Here is a 14,226-nt window from a genome sequence, read left to right on the forward strand (position 1 = left end):
TTTTTTCCCAGACTGGCTGGCTGTGTATACCTGTTCTACACATGTGGCTGGTATCTCAGTCTCTCCAAAGTATTCTGCCTGTCTTAGCTTTCCAACCCCACTTATCTCCAGAGCACCATGTAATGTAGTTTTGTGCTCCCAGAGCAGATCTCCAGGGCTGGGTGTTCAGGAGTCTTAGGCCTCCCCCCAACCCCTGCTCCTTTTCTCTTCTTCCTGCTGGTGAGCTGGGGTCTGGGAATGGCTTGGATCCTGCATGATCATGGCTTGGTACTTTACCCTTTTCGTGAGCTGTGATCTCTTCCTCAGGTGTAGGCGGTCTGGCTCATCCTTCTTTCCTGTTGTTTTTTCAGGATTAGTTGTGTTTGTTATATTTCAAAGTGTATGTAGTTTGGGGAGGAGGTTTCTGTCTCACCTCTCATGCTGCCATCTTTAATCCCCCTTAATCATTTATATCTTTAAAACTATAAAACATTTCTGAGAGAAATTAAAGATTATGTTTATAAATGGTAAATATAACTTTCACATGGGTCAGAAAACAGTGTTAAAATGGCAATAATATATTGATTGATCTATAACACCAATCAAAATAAAAACAGATATTTTTTGAGTGTGTAGAAATTTATTTTTTAAAGAACAGAAATTTTTTGTTTTACAGTTCTGGATTCCAGACCAAAACCAACGTGTCAATAGGATTGCTTCTTTCTGAGGACTATAAGAAAGAATCTGTTCCATGCCTCCAAATGTCTTCTGGTGACTTGCTTGCAGTCTTTGGTGCTCCTTAGCTTATGGAAGCATCACCCTGATCTCTGCCAGCATCTTCATATGGTGTTCTCCTGTGTGCATGTCTGAATCCAAATTTCCCCTTTCTATAAGGATGCTGTTATATTGTATTAAGGGTCTATTTTTTCCAATATGGCTTCACCTTAACTGGTTAAATCTTCAACTACCTTATTTTCAAATAAGGCTACATTTTGCGGTACTTGGGATATGAACTTCAATATACAAATTTTAGGGTGATGTGATTTTGACTCACAAAAATAGGGTAGGAATAGACAGGGCCCATGCCCTGCTTCATGGAATGAATATAATAGGCTGTAGAAGAGAGGCCACAACCATGACTAGCACTCCATAGATACACCTCACAAAATTTGCAAATCTGTCTCAAATGTATATGTAATACAAAACAAGTCATTTGTTTCTTTCCAACTTGTCAATTTTATCTTGTGGCCATTTTAGACCTGTATGTGAAAATTAGGAAGCTAATTCTAAAATTCATATGGACATTTAAAATATTTAGACTAGCTGAAACAACTCTGGAAATTGGAGGGCTAGCATTACCTGATTTCAAGAATTATTATAAAGCTACAGAAATCAAAATAACATGTTATTGGCATAAAGATCAATTAACTGATAGAAAAGAATAAAGAGTCCAGAAATACAGCCACATGTTACCAGAAAATTGATTTTGATTGTATAAAGTTAGTGCAGTGGAGAAAGAGTAGCTCTTTCAACAAATTATGGTGGATAAAATGTTTGTTAATTGGTAAATTGTTTCCAGATTAGAAACAAAGAAGTAAAACTTTTGTTCACAGACAGTATGATCATCTGTATTATATGGACATAAGCTCTCATTTCACACCACATATAAAATAATCCCCGAATCAATCATAAACCCAAAGTGCATGACTATAGTGACAATAAAAATATAAGAGGTTGTAGGTCTTAGGGAAGGATGGTGAGTAATAATGTATCAATATTGGTTTTTAAATTTTAAGAAATGTTCCTTACTAATGCAAGGTATTTATTATCAATATCTTAATATTAAGGGAAATGGGTATGTGGGAATTCTCTATACTATTTCCACTTTTTCTGTAAATTCTAAACTGTCTTATAAAATAACACTTGCTTAAAAATATATAAAGAGGTACATTAAACACCCATAAGAATAAGTATAATGTAAAGACAGAATGTATACACTGTTGGTGAAGATGTGGAGCAACTAGAACACTCATACATTGTTGACTGAAATATAAGTTCATCCAGACCTTTTGGCATACTATTTCAGAAATGGACAAGCAGTTATTCTACAACAAACTGGATTCTTATATCCTATTTCTAATTCCACTGCTGAATATCCCAAATACATACATACATCAGTTAAAAGGCATATCATAATGCATATAGCAATCCTATTTCAACTGACCCAAAGTAGAAAACAAAGTTTTATCAACACTGGAATGGAGTATATGTATTTATTATTGCTGCTTAATATTTTCTTTCCTTTTATTTTGAAAGTATGAAATTCTATTTTTCATTTTTACTCTTTATTTGTGTAGAATTTATGCAATCTATTTTTCAGTTCTTTAGTAGATGCTCTTGAGAATGTACTATGTATATTCAAGGTTCTGGCCCCACCCAGAAGGTCTTAGGTCCAAGACTCAGTATCCTAATTGGTATATTGTTACATGCAAGTGCCTTAAGGTTTCTATTCACTTCCCCTAGCTTAAGCACCAATTCAAAGTATCCTGTTGGACTAGTTATGGCACCTGATTTGCATAGGTTTCTTTTTTTATGTATTATGAAAGTGAATATCAGATCTTGCCAATTCCCCTTTAACATTTGACACCATTCAGAAGAACATTTACTCAGAAACAAATGAAAAATCAAGTAATAGTACCTCAGCAAAGCAGACATGCAGCAGTGCATTGTATAATATTTCATCTGCTACAGGTAGTCTTACTAGAGACTGGCTCTTGGGCAAGCCACTGTGTGCTGCTAGAAATGGAAGAAATTGATAGATGCTTTATTACATGGTGCTTGTGCCCTTTCAGTCAATTCACTATAAACATTCTTAAGGAAGGAGAACTTAGCCCTTAGCTACCAAACTTAATGCATTTTTACCTGTTAATATTCATAGAATAAATTGATAGTCTCATATGTAACTAAATTCATTAGTATTTCCAAAACAATTTTAATTATAGTGATCATGAATATATTTGACTTGTTACTGATTCTAATAGAAATGCATCTAGGATGAACACTGATAAACATGATGTTGGCTTTTGGTTTGAAATCACATATATGTGTAAAATATTTATTCCTTTAATCAAACATATTTTCTCGACATGTGTTACTGTGAACCTTGACTGCCTTTTTGTATTATTCATTTGTTCATGTATTATTATAGTAAGGACATTTAACATGAGATCTACCCTTTTAACAAATTGTAACTCTTATATATCTCATATAAGTGGAATCATACAGTATTTTTCCTTCTGTGCTTGACTTATTTCACTTAGTAGATTGTCTTCCAGCTTTATCCATGTTGTCATGTTACAGGATTTCCTTCTTTTTAAGTCTGAATAATATTCCATTGTGTGTTCCACATTTTCCTTAGGCATCTAGCAAATACAGTGATGTATTACATCACTGATGAATTCTACTAAATATTTAAAGAATAATTAATATCAATCCTTCTCAAACTCTTCCAAAACAATGAAGATTTGGAAATACTTCCAAACACATTTCATGAGGTCCACATTACTCTGTCTGATACCAAAGCTAGACAAATACACTACAAGAAAACTATATCCTTTGGTACATCCAAGGATATATGCCTATCCTTGATGACCATAGATTCAAAACTCCTCAACAAATTACTAGCAAACTTAATTCAACAACACATTAAAAGGCCCATACATTATCCCTGGGATACAAGGATGATTCTACATAAATGAATCAATTAATGTGATACACCACATTGACAAAATGCAGGATAAAGTCTACCTTATCATCTCAATAGAGGTAGAAAATTATTTGACAAAATTCAACACCCTTTCATGATAAAAACTCTCAGTAAACTAGAAATAGCAAAAAATTAGTTCAACATAGTAAAAGCTATATTTGAAAAGCCCACAGTTAATATCTTAATACTGAAAAACTAAAAAGCTTTTCCTCTAAGAATGGGAACAAGACAAGGGTACACACTCTGGCCACTTCTAATCAACATGGGATTCCTAGCAAGAGCAATTAGGCTTTTAAATGATTTTATACTCATTGCTAAGGATCCAGAAAATATAATTTTCCACATGAAAATCTTGTGGGTTTAAAAGCTTACAAATTCTGGAGAGGGCTTGAACGATTTATTGAGGTCCTACATTGATCCAGCTTTCAGAGCAAAAAGAAAAAAACAGAATATTTTCATGACAGGTGGTTTCCAAAAGAGTTACTAGGGCCAATATGAAGAGTTCTCATCTTTTATATCCTATAATAACTATTTCTCTAAGATTCTACTCTCCAAGATTGTATATTACTATCATTTTCAAATTGACTAGAGTTTTTATCACCCTCTGAAGCAAATACTCTAATTCAAATCATATGCAAAAGGCATCATTACCCTTCAGCACATTAGGCATCTATTTCCTTGAACTCACTTGTTTCACTCTGTTCACCTGTGATCTCTAACTAGGGTGGCACGTAAAGACTTCTAAAAGTAAACGTGGAATCCATTGAAGATTTTATTAGTCTTAGCTAGTAAAAATAAAGCAGGTTTTAAAACTGCTACATTATCTGGTTCCATAAATTTTATTTTCCTTCATACAAAAGCAAATTTTAGTTGCATGCTATTAAAGGCAAGGTTGTATTACACCAGCATGTATATCTTACAAGGTTCATAACTACATTATATGAGGCATGTGGAAGGTGAATACTTTGCAGTGCAACTGGTCCTTTTGAACATCTGCTTCTGGAGAAAAATAATTTAAAAACCCCACAATAACTAAAAGTTCTGAAATTAAAGATATCTAAAATTATTTATTTTTATTTTTAACCTCAGTTTTAAATTAATATTTGTTTTGAAAATTCAAAACTTGTGAGTGTCTCTCCAATAGATCAAATGATGTGTGACTCTATATTAGACAAATTACTGGAAGATTTTATATCAATAAGTGAAAGGTTCTTTGAATTCATAAGTTGCAGTCCAATTTCATTTTCTCAGTGTATAAGGGCTGGAATACAAAGAGTCATTTTTAGTCACTCCTTGTCAACAATCTCAATAACCTGGACAAAATACTTAGTATATTGGGAAGAATAATGGCTCTATATCTACCAGTTTGGAGTTTCAAGCCAAATTTTGCTACTTCTCAGCAACTTCTGGTAAATCATTTACATTTTGCCTTGCTTAAGTTCCCTCATTTATAAATATGGCTTATGATAGTTACCCTGCAAGGTCATTCAAAAAAATATAATAGTATATATAAAGCCTTTGGCATTGTGTCTTGCAAAGCATTAAAAGAATGCTATTATTTATGTTTGTCCACAATATCTGTGGCTACTTATGAATTATTTGTTTTATACCACTTGATAATTTTAACATCTTTATAAATGGTATGGGGAAAATTGAACTTCCTAAGGCCAGGATCCTCACCTGAACCTAAACTACTTGATGATGTAATTGGCCTACTGTTATCTTAGCTACTGCTTCCACACTCATAGGCAATAAGGTATTATTGACTGAGTCACTATATAAAGAGCTCTGCCTAGCACTCTGGGAAGAGGCAAAGATAAAGGACTGCAGACTGCTGGTTGCAGATGTAATTCTAGTGCTTGGCCTATTACTGGGAGAACAAGCCAGGTAATAAATTCATTTACCCAAAGAACGTTCCATTGTCATTCCTTGATCTCACTGAATCCATAGTGAACTTGCCCAGGGCTGAAACCCATTGCCAAGACATATAGAATGTCAGAGCTAAAAAAGACCTTAAAGATAATCTAGTTGCTCCTTACTCCCTAATTTTACAGATGAGAAAACTATTACCATCAGCTACCCAAGGTTACAGAGTCAATTACAGCATAGCTAGTATTAGAAAAAATTCGTGGCTCTAATTCCTGCATCTTTTCTATCTTGCTGCCAGTATATTTTCCTAGTTTACATATAAAAGAAATATATCACATAATTAACTTTTTCCCATCAGGACCTGTACTGTTCATGCTTAGTATAGTTGGCTACTAACTGGAGGATAGCTTTGCATTTGCTTAATTGTTATTAGTCTTGTGCAATATGATTAGTTGCAGCTGAACAGTTGAATTTTTGTGATAATTCTCCCTGGTGTTTCTTTCTCTTAAAAGGTTGCTTTGGGTTAATTTAAACTGATAAACATGACATTTAGCTTTCTATTGAAAGATTTTAAAGGTTTTTCTATTAACATTAGTGTTGATCAATTTTTAAAAACTCCATTTTGACTCAAAATCATTAGAACATAAGTGCTTTTGTCCAAAACACCTTAGCATGGCTAAGCTGGAGACAATAATTTTATCACTGTTTGTTTGATTTCATAAAGTTAATTCTGCATTGAAAATACAGTTTGAATGTCTTTTTACTAGAAGAGTCACAGTATGTTACTTTTGATTTAAAAATGGCTTTCATTAGAACCGCATTTCTGATTCCCAAAGACCTTGCAATTCTGATTTGAGATTGTGTAAGATTTCCCATCTGTGTTTTCTAACTCATTGTAGCATTTACAGTATCTCAGTTTGAGAAATGACCTGTGCATATGAACCTGTTTGGAAGGAGACATTTCATAAGTTAGGCAATCTTTTCTCATTCACAAAGTCAGCTGCTTTGAAAGACTGATTGTAGCTGTCCTTATTATCTCTTTGTGTGATCATTACAGACAGTGTCTAAAATCAGATGCTTGAAAGAGTGTGAACTAAGCCTTACCAGTTTCAATGAGTGACTCCTCTAATTTAATTCTCTATAGACAGTAAGTGGGAAAAAGAACTATAGTGAATTAAAGAAAAGTTTATTAGAGAAATAAAAGCTAAAGAAATTAGTATTACCAGACTCAAAACATGAGGATATCTGGGACTTAGAAAATAACTGAGACTTAAAGAAAATTGAAATCTACCTTCAATGGTCTGGATCACATTTCCCTCACTATACTTGATTTTATTAACATCCTGTCTCCAATGTATTATTGAAAAAACACTAGTTGTCCCTTAAGAGGCACAATATCAATATAAAATTTTCTTACTCCCCTAATAAAATCACTGTTATAATGAAAAACTAGCTTGCTATTTTTTAATTATCAAAAACTATTAAGAACATAAATAAATGGCAAAATTGTAAGTCATTACAACCAAAATAGTTTTCCATGTGACTAAGTCTAAAAAAAGAACTTGATAAAATGAAGATTCATTAACAGGGTTTTTTTTGTTTGTTTTTTAATGTTCAACTTTTAGCCCCTGCGCTGATGATAAATTCATCTACATGTGCAAATTTGTGAAATTATTGCACCATTTTTAAGAACTCTCTGCCAGCAAATAATATATTGATCTCATTTAATTCTCACACACTACTCTGTGATAAATACTATTCCATTTTCCAAATAAAGAAATAGACTCAAAGAGGATAAATGACTTGTTTAATTTTGTGCATTTACAACTTGAGGCAAGTCTAATGACCTCTATAGCCTGAAGTGTAAAGGTCTGAATTTGTATGAGTGAAGAAAGCAATTGTGATCCTAGTAGTATGGGAAGTATTCTAAGAAACTTTTAAGTGATAACATTTCAAAGATATTTCAGAATTGATCCCCCCACCCCAGTTGTCTTTTGATCCGGCATGTCCTTTTGCTTTCTTTTCTTTCATAGCTCTAAGCTTCTAGATTCTAGAAAGAAATCCTGGTGGTGTTTACTTCACCTCCTATTTACTCCTCAGCTCATTGCCATCTGGCATTTGCTTTCACCTGGCTTGAAGTTGCTTTGTCAACAGATGAACAGTGATTGTTAACTACTTAATTCTCTTTTTTTTTTTTGCTTATGATTATTTTCCTCTTTTTTATTCATTTTGTTATCATTAATCTACAATTACATGAAGTACATTATGTTTACTAGACTCCCCCCTTCACCAAGTCTCCCCCACAAACACCATTACACTCACTGTCCATTAGCGGAATAAGATGCTGTAGATACACTACTTGTCTTCACTGTGTTGCACAGCCCTCCCCATGCCCCCCTACATTATACATGCTAATCATAACGCCCCATTTCTTTTTGCCTGCCCTTATCCCCCTTCCCACCCATCCTCCTTAGTCCCTTTCCCTTTGGTAAATGTTAGTCCATTCTTGGGTTCTGTGATTCTGCTGCTGTTTTGTTCCTTCAGTTTTTCTTTGTTCCTATACTCCACATATGAGTGAAATCATTTGGTACTTGTCTTTCTCCGCCTGGCTTATTTCACTGAGCATAATACCCTCTAGCTCCATCCATGCTGTTGCAAATGGTAGGATTTGTTTTCTTCTTATGGCTGAATAATATTCCATTGTGTATATGTACCACATCTTCTTTATCCATTCATCTACTGATGGACATTTAGGTTGCTTCGATTTCTTGGCTATTGTAAATAGTGCTGCAATAAACATAGCGGTGCATCTGTCTTTTTCAGACTGGGCTGCTGCATTCTTAGGGTAAATTCCTAGGAGTGGAATTCCTGGGTCAAATGGTAAGTCTATTTTGAGCATTTTGAGGAACATCCATATTGCTTTCCACAATGGTTGAACTAATTTACATTCCCACCAGCAGTGTAGGAGGGTTCCCCTTTCTCTGCAACCTCACCAACATTTGTCGTTTGTCTTTTGGATGGTGGCCATCCTTACTGGTATGAGGTGATATCTCATTGTGGTTTTAATTTGCATTTCTCTGATGACTAGCAATGTAGAGCATCTTTTCATGTGTCTTTTGGCCATCTGAATTTCTTCTTTGGAGAACTGTCTGTTCAGCTTGTCTGCCCATTTTTTGATTGGATTGTTTGCTTTTTGTTTGTTGAGGTGCATGAGCTCTTTGTGTATTATAGATGTTAAGCCTTTATCGGATCTGTCATTTATGAATATATTCTCCCACACTGTAGGGTACCTTTTTGTTCTGTTGATGGTGTCCTTTGCTGTAAGGAAGCTTTTCAGCGTGATATAGTCCCACTTGTTCATTTTTGCTTTTGTTTCCCTTGCCCGGGGAGATATGTTCATGAAGAAGTCACTCATGGTTATGTCCAAGAGATTTTTTGCCTATGTTTTTTTCTTAGAGTTTTATGGTTTCATGACTTAAATTCAGGTCTTTGATCCATTTTGAATTTACTTTTGCATATGGGGTTAGACAGTGATCCAGTTTCATTCTCTTACATGTAGCTGTCCAGTTTTGCCAGCACCATCTGTTGAAGAGACTGTCATTTCCCCATTGTATGTCCATGGCTCCTTTGTCATATATTAATTGACCATATATGTTTGGGTTAATGTCCGGAGTCTCTATTCTGTTCCACTGATCTGTGGCTCTGTTCTTGTGCCAGTACCAAACTGTCTTGATTACTGTGGTTTTGTAGTAGAGCTTGAAGTTGGGTAGCAAGATATCCCCCCATACTTTATTCTTCCTTCTCAGGATTGCTTTGGCTTTTCAGGGTCTTTGGTGTTTCCATATGAATTTTTGAACTATTTGTTCTAGTTCATTGAAGAATGCTGCTGGTAATTTGATAGGGATGGCTTCAAATGTGTATATTGCTTTGGGCAGGATGGCCACTTTGACAATATTAATTCTTCCTAGCCAAGAGCATGGTATGAGTTTCCATCTGTTAGTGTCCTCTTTAATTTCTCTTAAAGAGTGTCCTATAGTTTTCAGGGTATAGGACTTACACTTCATTGGTTAGGTTTATTCCTAGGTATTTTATTTTTTTGATGCAATTGTGAATGGAAATTGTTTTCCTGATTTCTCTTTCTGTTGGTTCATTGTTAGTGTATAGGAAAGCCACAGATTTCTGTGTGTTAATTTTGTATACTGCAACTTTGCTGAATTCCGATATTAGTTCTAGTAGTTTTGGAGTGGAGTCTTTGGGGTTTTTTATGTACAATATCATATCCTCTGCAAATAGTGACAGTTTAACTTCTTCTTTACCAATTTGGATTGGTTGTATTTCTTTCTTTTGTCTAATTGCCATGGCTAGGACCTCCAGTACTATGTTGAATAACAGTGGGGAGAGTGGGCATCCCTGTCTTGTTCTGATCTCAGAGGAAAAGCTTCCAGCTTCTCACTGTTTAGTATGACGTTGCCTGTGCGTTTATCATATATGGCCTTTACTAGGTTGAGGTACTTGCCCTCTATAACCCATTTTGTTGAGATTTTTTTATAATGAATGGATGCTGAATTTTGTTGAATGCTTTCTCAGCGTCTATGGAGATGATCATTTGGTTTTTGTCTTTCTTTTTGTTGATGTGGTGGATGATGTTGATGGATTTTCGAATGTTGTACCATCCTTGCATCCCTGGGATGAATCCCACTTGGTCATGGTGTATGATCCTTTTGATGTATTTTTGAATTTGGTTTGCTAATATTTTGTTGAGTATTTTTGCGTCTATGTTCATCAGGGATATTGCTCTGTAATTTTCTTTTTTAGTGGGGTCTTTGCCTGGTTTTGGTATTAGGGTGATGTTGCCTTCATAGAATGAGTTTAGGAGTATTCCCTCCTCTTCTATTTTTTGGAAAACGTTAAGAATAATGGATATTATGTCTTCTCTGTATGTCTGATAAAATTCGGGGGTAAATCTATCTGGCCCGGGGGTTTTGTTCTGGGATAGTTTTTTGCTTACTGCTTCAATTTCTTTGCTGGTAATTGGTTTGTTTGCATTTTCTGTTTCTTTCTGAGTCAGTCTTGGAAGGTTGTATTTTTCTAGGAAGTTGTCCATTTCTTCTAGGTTTTCCAGCTTGTTAGCATATAGGTTTTCATAGTATTCTCTAATAATTATTTGTATTTCTGTGGGGTCCATCATGATGTTTCCTCTCTCGTTTCTGATTCTGTTGATGTGTGTTGATTCTCTTTTTCTCTTAATAAGTCTGGCTAGAGGCTTATCTATTTTGTTTATTTTCTTGAAGAACCAGCTCTTGGTTTCGTTGATTTCTTTCTATTTTTTATTCTTCTGAATTGTATTTATTTCTTCTCTGATCTTTATTATTTCCCTCCTTCTGCTGTCTATAGGCCTCATTTATTCTTCTTTTTCCGATTTCGATAATTGGGACATTAGACAATTCATTTGGGTTTGTTCTTCCTTCTTTACATATGCCTGGATTGCTACATACTTTCCTCTTAAGACTGCTTTCGCTGCATCCCACAGAAGTTGGGGCTTTGTGTTGTTGTTGTCATTTATTTCCATATATTGCTGGATCTCCATTTTAATTTGGTCGTTGATCCATTGACTATTTAGAAGCGTGTTGTTAAGCCTCCATGTGTTTGTGAGCCTTTTAACTTTCTTGGTACAATTTATTTCTAGTTTTATACCTTTGTGGTCTGAAAAGTTGGTTGGTAGGATTTCAATCTTTTGGAATTTACTGAGGCTCTTTTTGTGGCCTAGTATGTGGTCTATTCTGGAGAATGTTCCATGTGCACTTGAGAAGAATGTGTATCCTGTTGCTTTTGGGTGTAGAGTTCTATAGATGTCTATTAGGTCCATCTGTTCTAGTGTGTTATTCAGTGCCTCTGTGTCCTTACTTATTTTCTGTCTGGTGGATCTGTCCTTTGGAGTGAATGGTGTGTTGAAGTCTCCCAAAATGAATGCATTGCATTTTATTTCCTCCTTTAATTCTGCTAGTATTTGTTTCACATATGTTGGTGCTCCTGTATTGGGTGCATATATATTTATAATGGTTATATCCTCTTGTTGGACTGATCCCTTTATCATTATGTAATGTCCTTCTTTATCTCTTGTTACTTTCTTTGTTTTGAAGTCTATTTTGTCTGATACTAGCACTGCAACACCTTTTTTCTCCCTATTGTTTGCATGAAATATCTTTTTCCATCCCTTGACTTCTAGTCTGTGCATGTCTTTGGGTTTGAGGTGAGTCTCTTGTAAGCAGCATATAGATGGGTCTTGTTTTTTTATCCATTCAATGATTCTATGTCTTTTGTTTGGTGCATTCAGTCCATTTATATTTAGGGTGATTATTGATAGGTATGTAGTTATTGCCATTTCAGGCTTTAGATTCGTGGTTACCAAAGGTTCTAGGTTACTTTCCTTACTATCTAAGAGTCTAACTTAACTCACTTAGTATGCTGTTACAAACACAATCTAAAGGTTCTTTTCTATTTCTCCTCCTTATTCTTCCTCCTTCATTCTTTATATATAGGGTATAAGATTCTATACTTTTTCTCTATCCCTTGATTGGCTTTGGGGATAGTCAATTTAATTTTGCATTTGCCTCACAATCAGCTGCTCCACCCTCCCTACCATGATTTTACTACCTCTGGTGACAGCTATCCAACCCTAGGAACACTTCCATCTATAGCAGTCCCTCCAAAATAGACTGCAGAGATGGCTTGTGGGAGATAAACTCAGCTTTTGCTTATCTGGAAATTGTTTAATCCCCCCTTCAAATTTAAATGATAATCTCACCGAATAAAGTAATCTTGGTTCCAGGCCCTTCTGCTTCATGGCATTAAATACATCATGCCACTCCCTTCTGGCCTGTAAGGTTTCTGCTGAGAAGTCCATTGTTAGTCTGATGGGCTTTCCTTTGTATGTGATCTTATTTCTGCCTCTGGCTGCTTTTAACAGTCTTTCATTATCCTTGATCTTTCCCATTTTAATTACTATGTGTCTTGGTGTTGTCTTTCTTGGGTCCCTTGTGTAGGGGGATCTGTGGATCTCCATGGCCTGAGAGACTATCTCCTTCCCCAGATTGGGGAAGTTTTCAGCAACTACCTCCTCAAAGACACTTTCTATCCCTTTTTCTCTCTCTTCTTCTTCTTGTATCCCTATAATGAGAATATTGTTTCACTTGGATTGGTCACACAGTTCTCTCAATATTCTTTCATTTTTAGAGATCCTTTTTTCTCTCTGTGCCTCAGCTTCTTTGTATTCCTCTTCTCTAGTTTCTATTTCATTTATTGTCTCCTCCACCATATCCAACCTGCTTTTAATACCCTCCATCGTGCTTTTCAACAATTGGATCTCCAACCTGAATTCATTCCTGAGTTCTTGGATATCTTTCTGTACCTCCATTAGCATGTTGATGACTTTTATTTTGAACTCCCTTTCAGGAAGAGTCACAAGGTCCATATCGTTTAAATCTTTCTCTGGAGTTGTATTAACAATTTTACTCTGGACAAGGTTCCTGTTTCATGTTTGTATATGGCGCCCTCTAGTGTCCTGAAGCTCTATTCTGGAGCTGCTCAGCCCCTGAAGCAATGTCGGGTGTCGCAGGGGAGCAGTATTGGTGCCTGGGGGGAGGAAAGAGCTGTTCCCTGCTTCCCAGCTGCTGTGCTTGTCTCCACTGCCTGAACTAGTGGAACGAGCACACAGGTATAAGCTTTTGCCCTAGAGCAGACGGATATTGATCCCTGCTTTCCACAAGTGGCCGGAATCCTAGTCTCCCCAGGAACTCTGCATATCCCAGCTTTCCAACCCCGTAATCAGAAGAGTGTGATGAAAGCACCGTGAAATGTAGGTTTGTGCTCCCAGCACAGATCTCCAGAGCTAGGTATTCAGCAGTCCCAGGCCTTCCACTCCCTCCCTGCTCTGTTTCTCTTCCTCCTGCCAGTGAGCTGGGGTGGGGAAAGGGCTTGGGTCCCACAGGACCACAGCTCTGGTACGTTACCCCATTGGGTGAGGTCTGCTCTTTTCTCCAGGTGTGTGCAGTCTGGCGCCATCCTCTTTCCTATTGCTCTCTCAGGATTAGTTGCGCCAACTGTATTTTATAATTGTATACAGTTTTAGGAGGAAGCCTCTGCCTCTGTCCCTCCTCTCATGCTGCCATCTTTAATCCGATTCTGTTAACTACTTAATTCTACAGACTCTTCAATTCTTGCCTTATTTGATGCAAGCAGCAATTCCTCCAGCTTTACCAGGCTATGGATGCCAGTTGGTCACGTTCCCAGGAATAAGCTCAATGTCATTTTTATATACCCAGTGTCCCTTCCCCCTTACTCTGATAACAGCAAAATATTCCCTTTGGAGGTACAGCTTCTCCCTGACTCCATTGATTTGGGGAGGAGAGTTTACCCAGTCAGGTAATCACAGAGTTGAGTGTAAGACATGGCCAATCAGAGTGAGCTGATGATTTCCTTGGGATTATTAAGTAATGAAGCAGGTAGAGAAGTACCTCATTTTTCTTCCAGGTCAGTAAACTGGAATAAAAGCCTCAGTTGGCCAGATGCCATCTGCCCTCATCCCCTCCCAAATAAAATACACACACATGCAA

At 36.3% G+C, this 14,226-nt stretch overlaps 1 long non-coding RNA gene across 1 annotated transcript in view; it reads right to left on the reverse strand.

The window, feature by feature from the left end:
• Positions 1-614: 614 nt before the first annotated feature.
• Positions 615-14,226, reverse strand: part of LOC118921702 (uncharacterized) — a 150,619-nt gene continuing 137,007 nt past the window's right edge. Inside the window, exon 4 of the long non-coding RNA XR_005028462.2 lies at positions 615-866. This is a non-coding gene — a long non-coding RNA (uncharacterized LOC118921702). The remainder of the gene's footprint in view (positions 867-14,226) is intronic.

The sequence above is a fragment of the Manis pentadactyla genome, chromosome 12 (genome assembly GCF_030020395.1).
Source record: "Manis pentadactyla isolate mManPen7 chromosome 12, mManPen7.hap1, whole genome shotgun sequence".
NCBI classification, from domain to species: Eukaryota; Metazoa; Chordata; class Mammalia; order Pholidota; family Manidae; genus Manis; species Manis pentadactyla.